This window comes from Triturus cristatus, chromosome 2_1 (assembly GCF_964204655.1).
Source record: "Triturus cristatus chromosome 2_1, aTriCri1.1, whole genome shotgun sequence".
In the NCBI taxonomy this organism is placed as follows: domain Eukaryota; kingdom Metazoa; phylum Chordata; class Amphibia; order Caudata; family Salamandridae; genus Triturus; species Triturus cristatus.
In genome coordinates this window covers 311,314,880-311,340,050 of record NC_140581.1, presented here as the reverse complement: position 1 = coordinate 311,340,050, position 25,171 = coordinate 311,314,880, and the positions used below count along the sequence as shown (strand labels likewise).

Below are 25,171 nucleotides of genomic sequence, written 5' to 3'. Positions count from 1 at the left end.
TTTCAATGTTGAAAAGATACCTAAATTTAACCAAGCAAAAGAGTTTCATTTACTAGGTTGGGATGCACGTAGGGGAGCTACTCACAGGTCGCTGGAGAGGTACCAATTGTGATAGAGAACAATGTGCCAAGGTCTTGGGCCCAGCAGGTCCTGCTGCATGAAAAGAGGGGGGCCACTGCAAGACATGAGACATGGTTACAGTCATGACTCTTCCCCCCTCCTCACCCCCCCCACCCCAGACATTTTCGTTGTACCAAAACCAGCTGTATAAACTTTAATTATGGCACGAGGCCAGAAGACAAAAAACAAGATCGCAAGTGAGACTGCTAACACAGATCTAGGCACACAGACGCTCAACTACAAAGCACCCACTGCAGCCAAGACTAGCAAACAAGCACTGGACCTTGACCAGGAAACGAATAAAAAGCACAAAGAGAACTTCCGAATGCGATAGGATCTGCGAGGTATGACACGCTGTAGGCAACTGGTGAGAGCTGGAAGCAAAGTCTTCTCCTCTAAACACAGGGAACTGTGCGGCAACTGGGAACGTCACATGGAAGCACGACGTACAAACAGGGCGTATGAAGCACAACATCACGTGTTAGAATCCCTCTTCCACTTCCCGAGCATCCTCGTTTCTGTCGCCACGATAGCATGGGGAACATGATTCAGTTTAATACAGTATCTCAGTTGTATTCCCAGCTTATTCAAGTAAATAAAATGGAAGCGACTTTCCTACTGTATCAGAATTCCAGTCCTCAGGGAAGCTAGGTGATGGCCCCTGAGTTCGCTGGAGCTGGCTTACCACCTCGCGAGGGGCTGCATGGGCTATTTTGAGGCTGTATTGTTCCAATTTGGAAGAGCAGTATGATGGGATAGGAAAAAAATATCCTTTAGTCAGTTACATTGCGTTAGTGGGCTTTAATTGATTTTTGTCCCCACGAGTACATTCACACGGGTTGGCAATTGTGAAATGTTTATATTTAGTGGGTCAACACGTCAACACCAGGGGCAACGATGGCGGGCGAGTCTGCCGGTCCTTGCTTTCCAGCAGTCCAACCCCTATTTAGCCTGGATAGGAGTTGTTCATTTTTAAGGAGACAAAAAGACCTCCCCCCCCCCCCCCCCCAAATGCTTTTAGGTCCAGGAGGAGGAGGGGAAACAAGAGCTAACAAACAACAAAACCTCTTATCTGACCTATATTTCTTTAATGCGACCTCTTAGGTTCTAACATACCAACTACCCAACATCTCAATACAAGAAATCGAAATTACCAGTGAAGTTTTTTATTATTCATTATTTTGCATCTCTGTCAATTATTCATTATATTTCACTTTTATCAAATTTTTCTTTCATATATACATATAAGCATATATTTATATATTTTTTGGGGAGAATGTCATTTTCCTTTTTTTTTTTGTAAACAATAATTATGACCATACATACATGTATACATATGCATTAGCTGTACAAATGATTACCTTTTCAATAATACAGTGTACAATTAATTGAAAATACATATATATACCCAACAAAAGAAATGTTCAACAAACTCACTTACCAGTCACACTACTCTCATACACTCTAATTCATGATTAAAGAAGAAGAGGTTCAACCCTATGAGGGGTCCCACAAATGTGTAAAGTGGGAACACTTCACTGCTGGAAGATCTTAGACATCAGTTATATGTGATGACATTGCCTCTCTGGGGCCGTTCCTCATGGGAAATGTGTTGGTCTACACGCGTGTCGGTGGAAGGACCACCTTCTTCAGGACCAATATGTGTTAAAAAATGAATCTCAGACAAGACTACTGAACACAGCAAAGAAGAGGCAACCATTAACAACTAAGATAAATCACAATCCCCCTCGAAATCCACTAAAAGAGATCCTTGGGGTGGGACAAGACCTAATCCTCCGTTTTCACAAAACTACTCTTGCTGCCCATGAATAGCTGCAAAGAGTACACCAGGCTAGTGACCCTTCTCTCCCACATTTCAACAAAAAGAATGAACGTGTGGCATTAAGAAACAAAACCCTTCAAAGTAAAGTTATTTGCAGTTAGTTACTTGTTCCTCCAACCTTATATTTTTTTCAAACACCACACCAATAGTTGTTTATAAATAACCCTACCTATTTTAAAGAACTGATTTAATATATCTTCACAAAGAAGATCCTATCATCTGGTGCCTGAATGTGAATGGCCTCACAAACTATATCAAAAGGGAAAAGGTGCCATCATATTTGGTCACAAAATCTCTAAAAAGTGTGCGGTTACAGGGAATGCAACTATCTTGTACAGAGTCTGAAAAACTGACAGACTTAGGGCCCGATTCCGATGTCGGAGAGACCAGAGTCCGTCTGACATTGGTTTGGAACTGGAACCGAACGACCTCCTGTCGTTGGTTCCAGTCCAGGAAGTAGGATGCGACTGAACCCTGTTCGGGCGCAATCCTATTCTTTACAATGAGAGCATGCATTCCGAACAGAATGCATGCTCTCACTGCAAAGAGCAGAGGTGCAGTACATCCCTGCACCCCATGGCAGGCCCCTCCGGAGCATGCCCTCGGGTGCAGGGATCAACAGGGGGACGCCATTTGGTGGCCTTGCACCAATGGGGGCCCTTCTGTGGGCCCCCAAAGTGGGATTCCCAACGCCTTTCTGTGTCGGAAAGGCCAGGACAGAAAGGCAGTGGGAAGCGGACATCGTAATCCCTCGGCCGGAACGAGCCAGCCAAGGGATTACTGCAGGCTTTCTGAATGGCGGACGGGCTCTCCAAGCCTGTCGGAGGCCATTCGGAAAACCAATTTGCATTCCCTTCCGACCGACCCAAAGGAATCCAAACGGGCAATTCCGATGCGGTCGGAACGGCTCCAACCGACAGGCGGAGCCGTTCCTAACTGCATCGGAATCAGGCTCTCTGTGGGAAAGTTATTTCATAATCTGTCTCGGAAACGTTCTCAAACATAGACTCTCTTGATACCTCCTATTACAAGAAAGAAGGGGTTGCAATACAGTTGCACAAGAGGCTGGCATCCCACATTCAATAGGTTTGGATGGATGAAAATGGAAGATGTACATTTGAAACATCATTACAGAACACATCATTAATTGTTAGGTTTTTCTGTGCAAAAATCTCTGCACCAATTGAGGAGCCGTCACACATGTAAGTATACGTTTTGATAGTAAATGTGAGAGGGATTGTGGAGTGACTAGAAAATTAAGAGGAATTACTACTACAGGTGGAGGGAGGAGTAAAATGAGGGACATAAACCCAGATTAAGTCTGTTGCTATTCACAAATGGTCTTTCTAAAGTTACTACAGTCATGAAAGGATCCAAAACGGTAGTAAGCTACTCCAGCTCAGAGCTGAAGTATTTCCTATAGGGTTTATTTTTAAGACCTTGCCTCTATTATTTTCTATAGCAGGGTGTTGCAGTACCAGTAGTTGGTCATGCCATGCCAGATGGCATGCATGAAGGGTAAAGTTGCGCACCACAACAGTTTTATTTGAAGTGAAAAGATCTTATTTTATGTTTAGAGGAAAGATCATGCAATGATTGAGCCGAACATAATAGTCAGCAAAGTGAAGTTTATTTTAAAGAGAAACAAGACAACAATATACAGGCCTGCTCCTAAGTCTTGCACATTGTTTGTGAAACACTGCAGCACTACGGGGTTTGTGCCAATGAAAAATGGTAGGAAGACTTCAAGAAAGGGTCAAACCCTAAGCAATTGATGAAAAGATATGAAAATATTCCATGGTAATTTATTATAAATCTATGTTAGACAGCTGGAGACTTCTTTTGCGAATCTCAGATACAACAAAGAACACTTAATCAGACAATCTTTGTTTAATTTAGAAAAGAGTTTGAAGTAATGCGAAGTTGATGTTCCATTTATTGACGGATTAAAGTTCGTGCCAGGGGTTTCATTATTCCAAGGGCATCAGAGACTGCGTGTGCACGCAGGAGTCCCAACCTGGTGAGTCTCTGGCCTGTTAGCTTTCTAAAGGGCAATGTTTTCTAGAATGTACATCTTTAGAAAAAGTGAATGGCCCAACAATTTGCACAATTTGAAAATACTCACAAAAAGCAACCCTAGTTTTCTGTGGTTCTCAGGTCTCTTAATGCTTTTTTAATCTCATCCTCTAAACATGCTACTACTGGAGATTGCCGTTTCATGCTTACAGTTGCTGGTCATCCAACTTCTGCTGAGAATCAATTGCAGAAGTATGTTTGTCTTCTGTGGACTCCTCCCAAACAGACTGGGGCAGGAAACCAACTCTGTGACCCACAAATCATCGGGAGACCCCTGTGGGTGCTAATCATAAGAATTACAGAGTCACTTCAACTACCTGAAGCCAGGATCGGATTGTCCCGATTGGTCCTTTATTTGTCCAGCACGCAAAGTTGAGAGAGAGCTGTTAAAAGAAATGGGTATACAAAGGATCACATAGTAAAGTGCACTATAGAAAATTATTAATATTATGAGGGACTGGGATGGGTGTCCTTCGGCATTTTGTTTCTACTTACTGACTATAGCCAGATCTTTCGAACAAAAAAAAAAAACAAAAAAAAGGAATAAGGGAGTGATTCACAAAGGTAACTTACACTTGTAAGTTGCATGTATAACTCTACTCTTATACTCTTGGGTAACTACTTCTGGCTATTCACAAAATCGGAGTGTAAAGTTACACATATAACTTACGCACGAGTGTAAGGTGTAAATCCAACTAAAAAGTGTAGCCTTACAAGTCTACTCCCCTGAAAAAGGGGGAGAGCCAAACATATGAGTTTAAGGTACTACTGAAAAATAGAAACAGTAGTAAGTTGCACCACACCTGGCCAACCATTGATACTGTAACATCCTCCCACAGAACATAATGGGGCCAGGGGCGTGCACACACATTAATAGATATTATATATATGTAGAGCATGTGATATTTTGGGTACGGTTTCTTGATTATTTGTTAATAGGAAAGTCTCACTGGAAAGTGCTAATGCCTTTGTGGATAAGATCAACAACAACAACATTTCACAAGTTCAATCAAGCAATTTAAAGTTAACTTTTTAGATCTAGAAGGATTTATTAAAGATAACAAAACTGAAACAAGATTATTCAGAAAAGCAACGGCTGGCAACACAATATTGCATGCCACAAATTTCCATCCCGTACATTCTAAAGTGAGCATCCCATCTGAAGAGATGTTGCGCATAAAAGGAAACTATTGCAACATAGAAGACATTCAAGTTGTCAGAATGAGACAACAGGCAGACTTGGAGAAACCCTGTTGTTCTTAAGAGTACCAAGAACTCTGAAGAAAACGAATTCTGTCATCAGATTAATCACAACTTACAAAAATCAGGATGACGCCTTGAGGGGTATCATGAGGACGCATTGGCATATAGTAAAAGAAGATCCCGTTTTTGGCCAATCAATTCCAAAGAACCCTTCCATCACATATAGAAGAGCATACTCCTTGCGAGATGCTTTAGTGAAAAGTAGTCCTGAAATGACACTGCAGCCCACTTAGCTTCAACAAGCCAAAGGGTTCCGAAAGTGTAGTAAATGCAAAGCCTAACAATTTGGAATTGACATCACCGAATATATGACCCCCTTTCTCGACAGAACTTTTAAAATCGGGGGAGCGTATCATTGCAAAACAGATATATGTACTAACCTGTCAATGCAATATCAGACATGTGGGGAGCACGACCCTCCAGGTGCATTAAAGAATCCTGAAGCACATCAGGGCTATCAAGAATAAAGATTATTCTTACTCAGTTTCAGGCATCTTTGATGAACACCATAACAATGATGCAAAACACTTGCAGTATTTTGTGATAGATACAGTGCGTAAACAATATAGGGGTGGTAACTGGGAGCAGACGCTGAGACAACTTGAGGCGACATACATCATTTATCTTAATAGGAAGTTTCCTAACGGTCTCAATGCTGATAAGGAATTTTATGTCAAGACCGGAGGCTCCTATTATGCTTTCTTATCTTGCATTTTATTCAATAGCAGCCAAGATAAGTAACCAGAACTACAGTTCCCAGGGGCTCAGGAAACCAAACTGGCCAATGGGGACGTAGAAAAACACAAAACCTAATAACCAATCATAGAAACACTACCAATAAAACGTCACTACTGACTGCGCAGCTTCCTCTTTTCTTGCTGCTCGCAGTCAGATAAGTGCCTTATCTTTCCTCTCTTTCATATTGTGGTTTATATTACCGTGTTTTCATGCTAATTATCGCTATTTGGCTTATTTAATGTTGCTCATGGTGCTTCATGCGCTTGCGCTCCCCAGCAGTGACGGTCTTTGTTAGAAACGCGCCCTCGCGCTCGCTTTCCTTTTTCCCCCTGCAGGTCCTCTAAGTGGTTTCTCCCGTCGAGCGCTTTAAGCTTTGAGCTCGCGCTCACCCTCAACGGCGTTTTTTGCCTCACCGAGTGTTCTTCTGCCAGCGCTTCAGTTCTTTCCCAAGTGAAGAGTTTTCCTTCTCCCTCGCATCTTCCTCCTTCGTGTGCTCCGGCAAGACTAATTCTGTGCACACGCCCCTGGGAGGTTGCTGGTGTCTAGCTCCTCCCCTTTGCTTCCACATTAACCCCGCGTTGCCTTTTGCCAGTTACTATGAGCTCTGACAGCTCAACCGTGCGAGGACAGCCTTCGGAGGAAGGCGAAGCATTTAAACAGGCTTTAAATAAGTTTATTAATGAGTCTGTGGAGAACGCTGTGGAGTCTTCCATGAAACGCATGTCCAAGGGCATGCAAAATACAATGTTAAGTCTGTTGTCCAAAGCTTTGGCCCAGTCTGCGGGGGATAGCAGACCAAAAAAGGTGGTTTCCTCTGCTTCCATACTTACTTCTAATGCTGCGTCATCGCTGGCTGGCGAGGTTTCCTCGCACTTGATTGAGGACAAAGTGCCTCCCAGGCCTCCTTGCATGGAGGGGACTCTAGGTACCCAGGGCAAACATAAGCACAAATCTAAACACGCAGAGGCTCCCAAAAAATTGGTTATTTCCACCATTTTGGACACTGACACAGACTTGGATAACGCAGATGATTTGTTTGATATCTTTGACGTTTCTGATCCTCCTTCCCCTCCTTTTAAAAAATCTAAGTCAGATTCCTCTAATTTTGAGCCTGTTTTTGATTCCGAAGGGGTCCCGATGTTCGACCCGTCTTCTATTCGGCACCCCAATTCAACAAAATGGACACCCGCTTTTCATGTGGGGGAGTATATTTCGGCCAGATTACGTCTCCCTCTAGACACCGCTATCAGGTCGAGATTAAAATCCGAATGCCCCAAGCCTTCTTTGCCAGAAAAAGTTACCATGGTCCCTGCTATTGACCAGCCCTTACTTACCTTTTTCTCCAAGTTTGGGAAGGACCCCCGTAAAGGGGTGGACAAAGCCTGGGCCACGTGCCAGGATAAACTCCTTGACGTGGTGGGTCCCCTGGCACGTATTTTTGATATGGCGGAAACTTCTCGTTTAGACGGTTCCGACTTGCCTGCTGAAGAGATCTCCTTGTGGGTCCAACGCGCCTTTTGTCTTCTCGGCAATGCTAATGCCACCATCCCTCACGATCGATGTAAAGGTCTCCTGATTAAATTAGACCCCAAATTGGCCAATTTAGCTCCACAGGATCCAGGCTCTAAAGCCAATGGTCTTCTCTTCGGAGATACCCTGGTCAAAGATCTCAGTAGATTTGTGTCCACCTTCGTGTCTCTGGATAAGGCGCAACAATCTATAAAAAAGGTTTTTCCCCCCCGGGTTTTTGGACGGGCTGGCAGAGGCAGGGGTCGCTCTTCCGGCCGTTATTTCCACAACCAAGGCTCCAGAGGTTCCTCCTCCACCCAAGAATACAAACCCCAGTTCTACCCTCAACGTGGCAGAGGTTTCCGGGGTCGCGGACAGAAAAACTACCGCAACAACAACAACAACTTCAACCAACAAGGTAGGTCCTCCCCCTGTGGGAGATCGTTTAAAACTGTTTCTTTCCAAATGGCAAATGATCAGTGCAGATCCTTGGGTTCTAAACACGGTTCAAGGCTATCTTATAGAGCTTTACTCGCCGCCTTTCCAACCTACGCTGTCTCCTCCCATGGTGTTCTCCCACAACATGCAAGCTCTAATCGACTCAGAGATTCTCTCCCTTCTCCACAAACAAGCCATTCTAATCGCCCCCTTCGATCCTTCCGGGTTTCTAAGCTCCCTCTTCCTGGTTCAGAAAAAGAACAAAAAGCTGCGTCCCGTGATCAATCTCAAATGGTTCAATCAGTTTGTGGTTTATCGACACTTCAAAATGGAGACTATTCTCCACTTAAGAGATACTCTTCGTCCAAACGACTGGATGGTCCGGTTGGACTTACAAGACGCTTATCTCACAATTCCCATTCATCCTTCTCATACCAAATTTCTCCAGTTCCAGTGGTCAAACGTCGCCTATTGTTTCACCTCTCTGCCTTTCGGTCTATCTTCCGCCCCCTGGTGTTTTACAAAACTCTTAAAACCAGTGGTGACTTTCCTGCGATCCCTTAGGATCAGACTGATCATTTACCTAGACGACATTCTCCTCATGAGCTCAGACAAACAGCTCCTTGTCTCCCACCTTCACACCACACAATCCCTTCTCTTGGATCTGGGTTTCCTTCTCAACTTCGAAAAATCTATGCTCATTCCGTCCCAGAACATAGAATTCTTGGGTTTTCTAGTGGATTCAGTCGCCGCATCTCTTCTTCTCCCGCAGTCAAAAGTCTCCACGATCAAGTCGGAGATTCGTTCAGTCCTTCGGTCCTCCCTCATTTCCCTACGTTCTCTGGCAAGAATAGTCGGTCTACTTTCAGCGTCCATTCAGGCCATCTTTCCCGGGTCCTCTTCACTATCACGCTCTACAGCGCTTAAAAATCAGACACCTTCGTCAGGGCTTGGCTTACTCCGACCTCATTGTCCTAGACCAAAAATTTCGCGACGAACTTCTATGGTGGATAGACCATTTAGATGCGTGGAACGGTCGCACTATCTTCGCTACGGCCCCAGATCTTGTATTAGAATCAGATGCAAGCCTGTCGGGTTGGGGCGCCCGTTATGGTCAAATCTCGACTGGAGGTACATGGTCTCGCGAGGAGTCCAAATTGCACATCAATTGTTTAGAGATGCTTGCAGGTTCCTTTGCGATACAAAGTCTTACCAAAAACAGAGTTCGGTGTTCCATCCTTCTTCGCATGGACAATGTTTCTGCGGTCCGCTACATAAATCATCTCAGTGGGACCAAGTCCAAGCCTCTGGCGGAACTGGCAAAAAGTCTATGGGAATATTGTCTGACAAATCAGCTTTCATTGACGGCGGAGTATCTGCCGGGCGATCTCAACGCCGTGGCAGACTGGCACTCTCGCCATCTTCGAGACTCCAGCGATTGGAAGCTCTTGCCATCCGTTTTCCTATCCCTCTCTCACAAATGGGGTCCTTTCTCGATAGACCTCTTCGCTTCCCGCCTCAATTCTCAGTTGCTCCGTTTTTTCAGCTGGCGTCCGGATCCTTCCGCGTTAGCGACGGATGCTTTCCTCCAAGACTGGTCCCTTCATCTCAATTACGCCTTTCCTCCTTTTCCTATGATCAACCGTGTTCTTTCTCAGGTTCGTCGGCAATCGACATCCATAGTCCTGGTAGTCCCGTTCTGGCAATCTCAGATTTGGTTTCCGTCTCTGTTAGAAATGGCGGAAGAGTTTCCGGTTCTTCTCCCGGAACGAGTGGACCTTCTCCTCAATCCCCTGGGTTGCCCTCACAGCCTTATCCTGAACAAATCTCTAGTCCTGTCTGCCTGGAAGGTGTCCGGTCTACCCCTGCTAACGTCCTCATTTCGCAGGAAGCTTCTCTCTTCATCAGCAAAGCCTGGGCCCCTGGAACCTCAAAAGCGTACAAATCCGCTTGGTCTCTTTGGGCAAGCTGGTGTTTGGAAAGGCATATCGATCCCTTTTCAGCCCCTTTGAATTTTGTAGTTAATTTCCTGGCCTCTGAAGCCAGTGCGGGTAAGTCCTATAGGACCGTCAACCTGTATAGGTCAGCTATTTCCCTCAACCATTCCCCTCTCTATGGCAAACCTATAGGCTCACACCCCCTTATTTGCCGTCTGTTGAAAGGAGTTCGCTGTTCCAAACCTCCGTTGGCTAAGTATTCCAGTTTATGGGATGTTTCGGTGGTCCTCAAGTTATTTTCTGATTGGCCAGATAATGCTCCCCTTTCCCTAAAAATGTTGTCTGCCAAACTTACTATGCTGTTATGCCTTGTTTCCATTAAACGTGTTTCTGATGTTAAAGCCTTGGACATTTCAGGCCGTCAATTCTCTCCTACAGGTGTTGTGTTCCAGATTCACAGACGAACCAAAAGCAATCTGAATTCTGTGTTTTACCCCTATTTTCCCTCTCATCCCAAACTTTGTGTTGGTCAATGTTTAAAGACTTATGAACATAGGACTGCTAATCTCAGAACGCCCTCCCATTCCCAACTTCTCATTTCCTTCCGCAAACCTCATCTCCCTGTTTCCTCTGCAACCCTTGCCCGTTGGGTTCGTTGGGTTATGTCCCTTGCAGGTATTGACGTCTCCGTTTTCGGAGCTCATTCCACCAGGGGAGCCATGGCCTCCAAGGCCTTTTGGGCAGGCTCCCGCCTCGAGGACATTCTGAGATCAGTTGACTGGACTAATGATAATGTTTTTCGAATGTTTTATTGTAAACCTATTGACTCTGTGGCTTCTTTGGTGATTAATATGCTTTGAACAAGCATAATGGGAGCCTCCGGTCTTGACATAAAATGTAGATTTTCCTAGTAATTATGACGGAAAGTCTTAATTTTATTAAAGACACGGAGGTGAGTATTATCCCACCGCTACACTACTAACATGTGTTCTCCCTCCCTCCAGCGAATCAGGCTTTGCCCCCTGCATCGATGTGATCGTCCAGTTGAACATCGACAGTGGTCCACTTCGTCACGGAACTTCTCTCCTTCCAGTCCGGAGCCAACGTCGCCGACGTCTGCGGCTATCCCGTCCTGGTCAATTTTGGTTCAAGAAGCTTGTTCATGGGACCTTGGCGTTTTCCTTAATGTTGGCAATTGTTCCATTATTTTCGGACTTTATCTGATCTGCTCGTCAGCGAAAAGAGGAAGCTGCGCAGTCAGTAGTGACGTTTTATTGGTAGTGTTTCTATGATTGGTTATTAGGTTTTGTGTTTTTCTACGTCCCCATTGGCCAGTTTGGTTTCCTGAGCCCCTGGGAACTGTAGTTCTGGTTACTTATCTTGGCGGCTATTGAATAAAATGCAAGATAAGAAAGCATAATACTCGCCTCCGTGTCTTTAATCAAATTAAAACTTTCCATCATAATTACTAGGAAAATCTACATTATACACATCTTTGAAGTTTTCATAATCTCATTTAACTAATCACAGAAACTCCTGTCTCCTACACAGAGGTTGATGATGTGGCACTGTTATCATAACTGAAATTAGGGGTTGTGAATGATTGAAACTTTTTTAGTTTATTTGTTGTAGAGACAGGAGTTACTGCCCACTTGGGCAAATGTTATGCAGTTAGTAGTTAATTAATAGCAGTATAGGAAACTAATTTGGCTTCAACATTTACCATACATTGCGTTCCCAGGATTAAAGAGGATGTAAAGATTTTGTGAATAATTACAACAGGAATTTTTGACAAAATCATTAGTATGCCATATTGCAAAAGATTTGTACACATAAATAAGAAAGAGGTGAAAACATTGCATTTGATTAAAGCAAATCTTTCTATCCATATACACATGGTAAAATTGAGAAGCACAGTACGATATGTTGTTTTATAAAATAATTATGGATTTTGAAAATTGCGACAGATCACTGTACATTTTTAAATTACATTCAGTGCAAAATTGTGGTCACAGTATTTTCTCAATGTTAGCGAATCAGGTGCATATTACTAAAGGGTAAGAAAATGGCGTCGCAATTGCATGTGATCAAGGACGCCTGCATCGGCTGAAATGCGTCACAGCAGAACAAGAGCATATGTGTCTGCACCTGGTCCTTTTGGATTGGAGGGTAACATCAGGATGGATATATATATATATATATATATATATATATATATATATATATATATATATATATATATATATATATATATATATATATATATATTCCACAGTAAAAGGTCTCAAAAGCGGCGTGCTCTGACTGCTGGTGCCAGCGTTAGGACTAAGACCTTGTTCTTTGCATGCCACGATGAATCATCATGCTGCACTCCTGGAAACTCTACTGGTAACTTCACTTATTCATCAAAACTCATGCTCTCAGGCACCACAACGCGTTTCAACTTTACGTCTTCTTCATGGTGGTATAGTCTGTGACCGATTTGGACAGCCATTCCAATTGGGTCTGCCAGACACGAAACAGCTGTTGGAATCTGTCTTTGGGGAGTCGTAGCAGGCAACCCTTTCACCTGGAGGCGTCTGGTTGTGGTCCGAGGGAATACTCTAGGCACCCCAGTTTCCAACCATGCACAATGTGGCAGGCACCATGGGGTGCCCGCCACATGGTGCAAGGTTTTCCTCAACCAAACCTTTATTTAATGGAAGTATGTGTTCTCGTTCGGAACACAGGCTCCCATTTAAGTCAATGCAAGTCCGATCGAACGATGTCGGGAAGCATCATAATCGGTCGGTCGGACTCGTAGTACCAGATTCGGTCTGAAACTATTCCGAAACCGATTTGGTCAGAAGAGTTTCCGAACGACATCGTAATCGGGCCCTAAGTAGCAAGCGTTCATGTGTGAGGAACTCCCTATAGAAAAGATAGGATAGGTGGGGTAGAGATTTATACTTTAAGTTTGGGAATACCATTTTGTAGTACTTTAGTAGTGCTACTTAAGTACTACAAAATGCATTAGGCGAACAGGCCTCAGAGTGTTTTTGAAGGTAGTTAGCAGGATAAAATGTTTGAACTGAAGATAAACTGGACCTTTTCCTAGAACTATTTGTAGGCTACACAGCATTTTCTCAATTTGATCATGCTTCGGAAGAGAATACAGTGGCGCTGTCCTTGGACAGTGTGATCAGTCCGCTTTTTTCAGGCTATCAGACCATCAACGCAGAGCTTACTTCGTAAAATAAATAAATGCTGGGCCCTAGCAACAAACAAACATTTTGTGGTTCCCAGTCCTCCTGTCGGCCCGCCACCACTGCGCAGACAGGAGGACCACCAAACCCAATTGTAGGCATCAAAGAAGTGATTTGGTCTCTGTGAACGGATGGCTTTGGAAGTCCTCCATCATCTTAATGATCTCGGACAGCCAAGGAACGCCTGTCTACATCTGAACCCGGTTCAGGAGTAGCTACCCTCGGTCTGCCCCCAGTCAAAAGGCATTTGAACTCAGTAGTGCTTGAGGACGAAAGGCCTGATTTATACTTTGGCGGACGGGTTACTCTGTCACAAGCGTGATGGATATCCCATTCCCCTCCCCCAAACCCATATTGCAAGCACCATTGAATATGCTCTGGAGACCCTGAGCCAGATCAGATGTCAATAAAGAATGAAGTCTGACTTTCTCACCTAGGATGAGTGTCATTTCAGCCATCAACAAAGGTGAGGGTGAGATATATATGTATATTGCCTGTCTAATTCTCGCTTTATGACTTGGGGCACTGACGTAAATCAGTCTATGAAGAAACATGTGTGTAAAAACGAGTATAACATATGCATGTCATACAGGTAAAACAACCGTAAAGCAATGTAACGTGATAACTTATCGTAAAGCAAACTTACCTGGCTTTAAATTACGCTACTTGCACGTAGCACGTTATGTGATCAAGACGGCAGGTCAGCGGCCGAAACGCGTTATTTGGACCATGTAACATGTGTTTTTCTCTGCTGACAACAGTACGGGATCTCTTGGCGATATCTATGTGTATATATATATATATATATATATATATATATATATATATATATATATATATAATCTACTGGCGGTCGCCAGTAGATAGTTATAGTTAGGATCATGTTTCCATAGGAAATCCGCAACATTCTATTTGGAATAACTTTGGCGCCGATTGACGAATCCTCGCGAAATTTTCAAAATAGGTGGGGCGCTCCGCTCCTTCCCTGGAAGTCTCGGGGGGATTCGTCAAGCGGGGGCTGAGAAAAAGGGGGGGTCCCAAAACGCGTTTTCCCCATGCATTTTTCCATAGGACCTTTAGTCCAAGCTACAGCCCGAACGGCTGAACAGAATTACTTGAAATTTGGCAGAGAGGTAGTCCTCAGGTCAGTGATGTGCCTTTTGCAGGTCTGGTGTAAATCTGTTCAGTATTTCCTGAGAAAATAGCATTTAAAAGCATATATATATCTATAAGCGCGCACCGTGTGCGTACGGTAAAACTTACCGTACGCGCACGCTGCCGTGCGCGATTCTGATTGGTTGTTAGATCTTAGTAAATATTCGAATCGGTCGAAACCAGGAAGTGTCGGCTGCCATTTTGTCTCTCGCAGTCTGAGGGGGTGAAAAACAAAGGTGGAGAACGTGAAAAGGGGGCAGGGTGGACAGTTCCCGACCCCCTAGCCTTTGTCAGGGGGTCCCAGAAGGACCCCCCAAGGGCCAAAATTTCCTTTAATTTTTTTGCGAAAAATCGCAGAGTACGCGTAGCGTGTGCGTACGGTAGAAACGGAAAAATTCCGCGAACTGCGTAACGTGGACGCATGGTGTGCGTAGTGCACCATGCGCCCACAGCGCGCGCACGGTGCGCGAAGCACACCGTGCGCGTACGGTACGCGAAGCGCACCGTGCGCGTACGATACGCGCACGGTGAAAAACCTTAAAAAAATAAATAAATACATAACTTAGCATTTAAAAACCGTACAAATTCACTGAAAAAACCATAGGTTTCACACACGTTATAGTTAGGAATTAGCATTTAAAAAACCTTGCAAATTCACTTAAAAACCATAGGTTTCACACATGTTATAGTTAGCTGGACATTTCACTCGTGAAAAACCATTGAAATTCCCCCGTTATAGTTAGTGCAGGCAACTATAACTCACGCGACCGCAATCCTCTGCTGATGACGTCAGATATTATATCACTGATGACATATGTGTCTTTCTGAAAAAAAAATATTTGTAATATATGTATAGCTAAAAATGTATGGAAGAAGACATGGGTAAATAAGTGTCTAAATACAGTGATGTAATATCTGACGTCATCAGCAGAGGATTGCGGTCGCGTGAGTTATAGTTGCCTGCACTAACTATAACGGGGGAATTTCAATGGTTTTTCACGAGTGAAATGTCCAGCTAACTATAACATGTGTGAAACCTATGGTTTTTTAAGTGAATATATATATATATATATATATATATATATATATATATATATATATATATATATATATATACACACATACATACATATATACACACACACACCCTTACAATTACATACATACAAAAATATATATATTACAGTTAGGATTCCCAGAGAAAAGGAATTCCTCAGATTTTTGATTGTTAATACCTTTGCACCCTTTTGATGAATCTACATGAAACTTTGCAAACCTATTGTTTTTTCTACATTGGCGGATGATGCAAAATTTCACAGTGATAGGTCAAAGGGGGTGCAAAGAGGAGGTTGGGGTCCCACAACGAACGTTTCACCAATGCATTTAAAACAGACTGTGAACTCAAAAGTAGTGACCAAACGGGCAGTCAAATTTTCTTAAACCTTGGCAGGGTTATAAATTTTGATGTGCAGATGACCCATTTGGACAGTACAGTCAAGTAGGATTAAGTATTTTAAGGTAATAAGGGATTTAAACTTAGTGATATTTGAGGCTACAAGATTACCGAGGTATACGTGGATGACAAAGCAGTATAGGATTGGGTAATGTCTGCATTTTGTTTTACCCAAATGATACGTTTTCCTAAGGAGGGCACCAGGCACTCTCGAAATTCAGTTTTTCTGATTTTTCATCTATGTGATTTACAACTTTTCTTCAAATATATAAATTCATGTGTAAACAAATGGTTGATCCAATCTTCTTTTTATTGATGTAGGCTTCATCAATGGTATAGTGTTGTTAATCACAAACATAAACATAATGGTCTTCAGTTATCCATAATTATACAACCCCCAATGCATTTTTGGAATCGCCCTTCGTCAGGGGATAGTTCCTTAAAATGTAACATATTGAATTAATCAAATGACACTTGATACTACCCAACAAGCAAATGTAATCTGGGTGGCAAAAGATGGACGCGTAAGGAGGAGTGTGCATTAAGCTCGTGAGAATCCTGACGGGAGTGAAACGAAAATCAGACATGAAAACAATGAAATATTTTTTGTTCAAAGCCAATCTATGGTACTCTTCAATTTAGGCGGCTCACAAATGTAAGGAAGGTCAAACGTGCCAGGAACACCACTGTGAAAAATCGTGTATGAAAATTCGGACCCGGTGTGTTAACATTATAAGAAAAGGTGAGGCATTCCGTGCAACCAAGGTGATGCAAGCAGCGGACTGTAGTACGTCTGACAATCAACTGTGCAAAATGCAACGGCTGCTGAAGTAATCGTTCGGACCCAGTGTGCCAACATTAAGAGGCGGGGGCGCATTCCGTGCAGCAAAGGTTAAAGCAATTTAAACAACGAACCGTAGTGCATCTGGCAATCTACCGTGCAACATGTACCGGCTGCTCGAAAGGGTACCTTTCATGGCAATCTTGTGCCCAAAGTCTAATCACAATATTCAAAACAATAGTTGAACGCATACCTCACAACGGGTGACAAGTAGCGCCGTCCAAAAAGGAGAATGCTATGTGACCGCCATGCTCAGCGCGGCCAAAAATGATCAGAAGGCGATACCCACTAGCACCCTTCAAACTATTTACAGGGACTACTTTCAGTCAATTAGGAGTGCGATTTCCATTTCTTCTATGCATGTTGTTCTACCCACACTTTGGCTGTGTTCTGGGTTAGGGCCTTAGATATAGGTAAGCAGTAGGTTTCATATTTTTTCCCTACATATATTTATTTTTTAATTCACAGAGTACCACGGTACTACCTTGGAAGTACAGCAGATATATATATATATATATATATAATGTACTACACTATCTTTCACAAATATAGTGTACTACAGTGTATTCTCTATTTTTTACATATCTAATTATTTACAAAAAAAAGTCTATGGAGTACAGCTGTAATACCTACAAATTACTGCCCTACTCATTTTTTTCCTTCAAATTACTACACTAAATTTCACTAATGGAGTACACTACATTGTGTTTTTCACTGTTTGGATTTTTTTTTTTGTTTCTCTAACTACTGCTGTACTTTCTCACTGCCATTGCTGTACTCCAGAAACTTTAAAAAAAATATAGAAAATGTCAATTAATTTCCCTGCCTATTAGCACTTTAATAAAGTGGTAATAGGTAGAGAACAACAATAAATCCTACTACTTGTCATATCTACGGCCCTAAACCAGAACACAGACAAAGAGTGGTAAAAACATCATAGATGCCTTTTACTTTTGTAAAGGCAGCCACTTGCCAACCATATACTGCCTTGTCATCGACATGTACAGCGGTATACCGTGAACTTACCACGATATACCATGGCCCAATATATATAACTGAGGACCAGGTTTATAATTGTATTGCTTTGCCCTTGTATCACGCATGGTGTCACACGGGCAACACAATACCTAAGCCATATTTACTAAATAACGCAAGGCCACCTTGCAAGACCTTGCATTGTTTAGTAAGTCTGGAGTAATGCAAGGCTGCGCTAGTCGGTCCTTTGCATTACTCCGCCCTGTGAAGGTAATCATGGGTGGAGAGAGGGGGTTCCCACTCATCCACCCATGGATTTTGACGCATTCTCAAGTTTACTAAGACTAGTAAACCTGGGAATACATCAAAATGCTACTCTTTACCAGGGAGATGCAACGAGGAGAAATATAAATATATATTTCTCCTGGTTGCTTCCACTTCCTAAGTGTGTTGCATTCTGCAGCACACTTGGAAAAAGGAAACAGCCTCTAAAGATGTTTCTGTAGAGGAAGGTGTCCCTTCATGCACAAATACAATCCTGCCAGCCACTCTAGCCATGGCACAAGGGTGTCTGTCTTGGCGAATGGCAGCCACAAGTGCGGAAGCAGAAGGAGAGAGCATGAATGTGCAGCAACTTGATAAATGTGGAATATTCCTGCCCTCTCACACAATGCAGGATGGGGTCTTGCCCACTGTGTACCATTTAATAAATCTGCCCCAAAGTGTTTCGTGATTTTTAACTTTAACACTACTTAATCATGTTAGATCTACTACCAAAGATTACCGTTTTACCCCTATTCTACATTCCTGGTGAATTTCATCTACATCCATTCAGCTATTTTTACACTACGTCTGCTTAAACTATTCTCTACGACACGACAAGCCACTTCACTATATGATATGACACTCCAATATATTATATGTCTCTCCACTCAATGACACGCCACTCCACAACACTCCACTAGCCTCTATGACACGACACTCCATGCCACTGAACGCCAATCCACTCTACGACCCTCCACTCTAAGACACTGTACCACATGCCACTCTGACAGTCCACTCCCCTCTACACACACGCCACTCCAGTGTACAACACCCAACTCCACCTTACGACAGCCCACTCCACTTTATGCCACTCCAATGTACACTGCTCCACTCTATGGCCCAGCAGTCTATGCTAATCCACTATACACTATTTCACTCTTAGCCACTCCACTGTGCGCTACTCCACTATTCCACCGTACACCACTCGACTCTATGTATTCGACTCTATGCCACCTCACTCAACAACAAGCTACTCAACTGCACTCCAGTCTAAGCCACGCCACTCTACGCTATTCCATTATATGCCACTCCATGCCATTCCACTCAACTGAATGTCACTCCACTGTACCACTGTATACGACTCCATGCTATTCACTGTATCACACACTGCTCAGATTTACACCACTCCAGTCTATGCCACTCCACTCTACAACATGCTACTCCACGTTATGCCACTCCACTATACACTAGTATACCAGTCCACTCTAAGGTAGTCCACTGCATGCCATTCCACTCTACACCACTCCTCTTCACTCTACGAAACTCTGCCACACAATACTCCATTCTAGAGCCCAACAGTGTACTCCAGTCTCTGTGAGTGTACGGCACTCTACTTTACTCTATGCCACTGTACGACACTCTAAGCAACTGCCTCTACACCACTTCACCCTACTTTACTGCACTCCACTCTCCACATTACTCAATTGCACTGTTCCACTCTACACCACTCCACGCTAGTCAATATCATTCAGCCCTACAGCAGTATATGCCACTTCACTCTGCCACACTGTACCACCCTCAACTCTTCAACACTTTAATTAACTTTGTGGCAGTCCACTCTGTGACAGTTTCTGACATGCCGCTCCACTCTATGACAATTTACTCCACTGTATCCTAAGCTAGTACTCTCTAGTTCACTCTACAACATAACACTCCACTCTATGACACTTTACTTCACTCTATGCTATGGCACTCCTCTCTACGCCACTGTTGATAGTCCACAACACTCTATTCCAGTCTATGACACTTTACTCCACTCTATGCCCCTACACTCCATTGTATACTCTGCTCCACTCTATGCCCCTACACACCACTGTATGTAACGTTCCAACAACCTACAACTCACAACTGCACTCTACTGTATGACACAACACTCCAATGTATGACAGTTTACACAGCTCTATGCTACGCCTCCACTCTACAGCAATCTACGCCACTCTACTCTACTTCATGCTCCTCCACTCTGACAAATTACCACACTGTACGCTACACCACTTCACTCCAGTCTATTCCACTTTACGACACTCTCCTCCACTGTATTGTATGACACTCTGCTTAAGGACACTCCAGTCGAAGACACTGGGCTCTTCGATTTAGAAATTTTAAAGTTATACACACACACACACATTAGAAATTCTAAATTTATAGTTGTACCTTAAATTTATAATTTATGCACCACCTTAACATTATTATAGGGGACCTTCATAAACTCAGAAGCCACACTACATTAACTATAACTTGTGTCTTTGCCATGTACTGCTTATATCTTTTCATATTACATAATTTATAACATCTGAAATCATAGCATTTATAACAAGACTTATGACATGGTAAATCGCTTGTGAGAACAAAGTGCATGGTAGAGTGACACGTTATAGTTAATGTAATGTGGCTACCAAGTTCACTACACTGTGTATGGAGGTGCCCGAGTTATGATAATTTAAAGGTGGTGTGTAAATTATAAAATTGAGTTATAACTATAACTTTTTAATTTCTAATGTGTGTGCAGTTTATGTCTGGTTTGTATAGAAAAAATAAAGTTATACTAATTTAAAGGTTGTGTGTAAATTATAAATGTAAGTTATAACTATAACTTTAGAATGTATAATGTTTGTGTAGATTAAGTTTGGTTTGTATGGAGAGAATAAATAAAGTTTTCCTAACTATAAATCAGGTTTAACCTTTGCCTTTTTCATTGATATATATATATATCAATATAAAACTGACATTTCTGGCACATCAAGTGGCCACATGGACTTGCCATTAACTTTGGAGTTAAATTTCACTTTTGTCACAAGAAGAACACTTCAATACAAAGTGACTGTCACTGCAGGTTAAATATAGGCTTTTGAATTGCTGCACATTAACAAACTCCAAACATTAGCAACTGCTGAAAAATGAAGTATTAAAAAGGGAGCAGAGGTAAACGACCACGGTTGTATCAACTTTTGCAAAGTGAGATATAGGAGTAAATTGAACTTCTTATAGACGATGATAAACTATTTAATAAAATGTATGAAACGAAATGCAGCACAAAGCATTACATGGAGGTCAACAATACACCAAGCATGTACTACCCTCCAAGGGGTAAAAATACCACAACTATAACTCTACTACTTTAGATAAATGCAATCAGTCTTAATCTATGGTTTACACCACGACTAAAGTAGCACTTCAAACACGCACTTTAATGTGATCTGTCCCCTTAAAACATTCCTTCTTCTACTTATACCCCACTTCAGGAGATCCTTCAAGACTCAGGCTTACAAGCGGGATGCATTACAGGTCACCCTTTGAGGAGCCATAAAATTCTTGGGGCTTCCAGGCAGGAGGACTACGCAACATTTGTGTTGCCCTGCAGCAACCCATCTTTTGCTTAGAAGACAATGGAAAAGATACATGTTACTTTTGCATATGATCTAAAGGCTGGGATAGTGAACATGTGTTTTATTGGGATTAGTGCCACAGCCTTCCAGGTTCATAGAGCTACAAAATGGCAATAGTTACTAAGTAAGCAAATTAAACTGGGCACATTATATATTACGTACATATTTTTTGTGTTTTTCTATAGCACTCTGGCCTACTCGAGGCCATACCAGTGTGTTAGGAGGGGGGTGGGGGGTAAGAGGCAGCTGAGGGAGATCAGGATGGATGAATCCATCTATCTGTGTCACAAGAACAAATCCAGTGGTCACGCTGTTGCACACAGATATGTACAGCAGACTAACCCGCTATGCTAAGTCAACAACTTTTAAACAAATTTACACTTGCAGCAATTTATCAATGGGGATTTAAGAGTGTAATTTTGAAGTTCCTGTGAGGTGCCATATTCATGTGTGATTATCTACTCCAGTTTCTGAAATTTCACTGCCACATTTACACACCAGACTTCTTGGGGTTTTAAGCACTGTAAATAACAGTTGTTACTATTACCCAGTTTAATGCTACTGAATGTAATGACCTCAGGATGATGGAAGGCTGAGTTGGCCTTGCCACAGTTCAAATTTGTTGCCTGTACTTCACCGCCGATCTCAAGGAGTGCAAACTCATTGAGCCGTCCTGAGGACTTCTTTTTCTCATTAAAAGGTTGCAAGAACCTCTTTCAATTTCAATGCATAATTAGTGCTAATTATGATCATCAGGTGGAACTTTGTCAATGTTTTATTGCTTTGCCAGGTCTGTTCACTGTTCAGAACAGCACAAGGACATTTGGTGACATTTAATCTGGTTCCTTCTCCACAACAAAGGCAGAGATACAGGTAGGAGGCGCAGTTTTATGGGACAAAAGTCTGTGCCTCCGTGTCGGCTTCTACTCTTAAATTGATAGTCTGATGCAGGAGCGACAGTATGTGGTGAGGGACCGTGACTTCTGACTTGAAAGCGGCTCGACCATGGTAAACAGGCTGGCCAGTGCTTGAAATAGAAAAAAAGAAGTACAGGCACTCTGTAACAGAGTACCTGCTCGTTTCTGAGAAGTGCTGGTACTTTACAATTAAAAAGTATTACATTTCTCTTGAGAAGTGCCGATACTCTCCCTCTCAAAATAAAAAAGTGCCGGTACTCAGTAACGGACAGTACCAGCCCATTTATAGCACTGAGCCTGGTTTAACGAGAGGTGTGGACAGTGCAACAGAAGGTGTTGGAACACTATAGTGTCACCTATTGATTGATCTACAGTATCCTAGACAAATACATTGTTTCATCCACTGTGCTTGGGTTTTTACACTAGCACTTCTACAATTGCAACGTCGTGGAAAATGGAGTTTACAGAAATATTGACCTCTCGTATATTCATCCCGCAGAAACATTGTCAATTAAAGTTTATTTTTGTTATGGTCGCCCTGTGGGCACGAATTTCCAGTCCATTCTGGATAAATCGGTTAAGAACGGACATAGACAAGCAGAAATGCAGCGATCTATAATGTAATTTGTTTAGGGTGCCCAGATGACTCCCTGTCAACGGGACACCAGTTTTCCAGTCCTGGGATTTAATTTTAGCGATAGGTGCGTTCTGGAAAGGAGAAGGTTGGATTGACGCCATTCAGCCAATAGCACCAACACCTCATTGAGTGAATTACTGATTAAAGGACAGAAGAATATTCGAAAACATGCGACATGGAGCCATATGTACATTAACTGGAGGGATGCAAAACCATAGAAGGGTCTTCGTCCCAGCTCCGTTTCTGTTGTTTATGTGCCAAACGTGTACGTTATGCTATGTCATCAACACGTGCACAGCGCTTTTTAACTATATAGTGAGTGTAGTATATTCATCAAGTTGGTAATGCGTTGCAAAGTCTCAAGAGATTTGAGCGGATGCAAGTGTATATTTATGAATAAAAAGCGATATTTGTGTAATAAATGGCATGAAATCCATATTATGGCTGTGAATGAGCAACGCACAGAGAGTTCTCACTTACCAGGAAAGAGCAGAGACAATGCATGGGTCAACATAGAAAACAAGGACCGACACAGCTGAGAACAGAAGTTTGAAAATGTTCCCTGGAAATCGAAAGAGTTCTTACTCTCCACTCCTCACAGACCACTCACAACTCACCCAGCAGCAGAGCCCTCCCAGAAGTTATGTAACAGTGCCCAGAAGCCTGCCACTAAACCACGAGGCTGCAGGGAAGACAATACACAAATGCAAGGACAGTCACAGTGATGTTAACCCAAACACGTTAAAGCGCCTAGTAACTGCACGGTTAACAGCGCTTTATGGAGACGATCACGGATGTCTTAACGGAGCTTCTGTGAAACGAGAGCTCACGTCCCATAAAGCGCCTACGGCTGCACAGATTGTTAATTAAACCATCTCCAACCAGTCTGGGCTCTTAGCAATTAAACTATTTAGTTAACCACTGCTTCTTTTCATTCTGCCGCCTCTCTTACCGCTGTCTGCCAGGGTGCCTTGCCGAAAAGCGCCTTTGCTGCCAAACTCTAAAGGCACAAATCCACAGAAACTTAAATAGCGTATATGCCAGTTAGCCAGGGAAAGTTTATAAGCTTTTTCTGACTGGGAAAAACACGAACCCAGAATAGTGCTTAAGTTTTCCGCTTGGGGCTGCCCTCGCGGCTTCCTCCGCCTCCCCTTCGCATTGGTACAAACACACGCACACTTGCGAAGAGATCAGATTACACGACCCACCAGGGATAAACATGTTGAGGAACTTGGATTTAGGAGAGCACAGCACGGGCTCACGCATGCACATGGAAATCAAAGTGCCATGCAAAAGGTACCTTGAAAGTGGCCTTTTCCCGCACTAGTAAAATACTTTGTAATCCCAGAGAAGCCGGCGAGCTCCCTTCCAGCCGCGGTAATCCTTCGCTCCAGGCGATTCTGGCCGGGGATCAGCAGCGGCAGCCGCCCAAGCCTCCTCCCATTTCTCGCCTCTCTGATTCTGTCAGATTGTGCGGAGGGAAGGCGCCCGCTCCCGCTCCCGCTGCCCGGTCCCCCGGCTCCGGGCTCCAGCGGCAGCGCCTGACACTGGTCACCACTGTGGGCGGGGATCGCCCTGCTGCTGGGCTGCAAGACGAGCAGGACTGGAGGGAAATGGGGGAAAAAAAGCTCTCAGCACATTCCTAAGAGCTCCGACGGCGGCGGCCGCCGCCCCCTCCCCTCGGCCTGTCAGTGGGAGCTGAAGAGCAGCGCCGTGCGTGTCACTTTTCACCGTGCTCCGGGGCTCCTTCTAGAGGAGAGCACTGGCTGGTGCCGCGGGTTTCACTCTCCCAGCGCGCTGAGAGCGGGAGACAAGAGGGACTTTCACGTGTGCGCCGCAGACGGAGGGAGCCAGCAAAAATGACAAAGCACATCGCGGCTGCACGTAACAGGCTCCTCACTTCTACAGAACTGTGCGTCCTCCTACTAGGAAAGTAGGCAGACACGTGGAGTTGCAATTGGTGCACAACAACTGTGCAGCCAGTCACTTTGAACCGTGCAGGCTCGCCACCCCGCCCCAAGTAAACAAATACACAACTTTATTTGGTAGAAGATTTGTTACTTTTCTCTTTGCCTTTTCGCTGCCTTCCTGTGCAATACATCATAGACTTGTTTCATATTATGTTTCACGCGTGTATTTTTCTTTCCTCCATTGTCCTTTTGACTTTTTGTTTCTCTTTGACTCGTATTCCACTTGTTTATTTATGTATTTTCTCTCCAAGTCTTCTATTCATTTACGTCCTCAACAACCCCCACCACTCACGCTTACAAACAAACCTCAAAACTTTTCCAGCCCTTTATTTATTTATTGCGAG

The 25,171-nt window shown here is 43.3% G+C and overlaps 1 protein-coding gene across 8 annotated transcripts in view; it reads right to left on the bottom strand.

Moving 5' to 3' along the window:
• The window catches only part of GHR (growth hormone receptor), a 985,620-nt gene extending 960,865 nt beyond the window's left edge, over nt 1-24,755 (bottom strand). The window contains exons 1-2 of one of the 8 annotated variants that reach the window (XM_085631197.1): nt 24,158-24,550; nt 86-175 (exon numbers count right to left, since the gene is read on the bottom strand). The gene's annotated coding sequence lies outside the window, so the exon portion shown is untranslated. Of the gene's footprint in view, nt 1-85; nt 176-23,337; nt 23,421-23,809; nt 23,965-24,157 lie in introns of those variants that run through there. The other 7 variants (XM_085631198.1, XM_085631192.1, XM_085631195.1 and 4 more) reach the window with 7 other exon arrangements.
• Nucleotides 24,756-25,171: the final 416 nt, after the last annotated feature.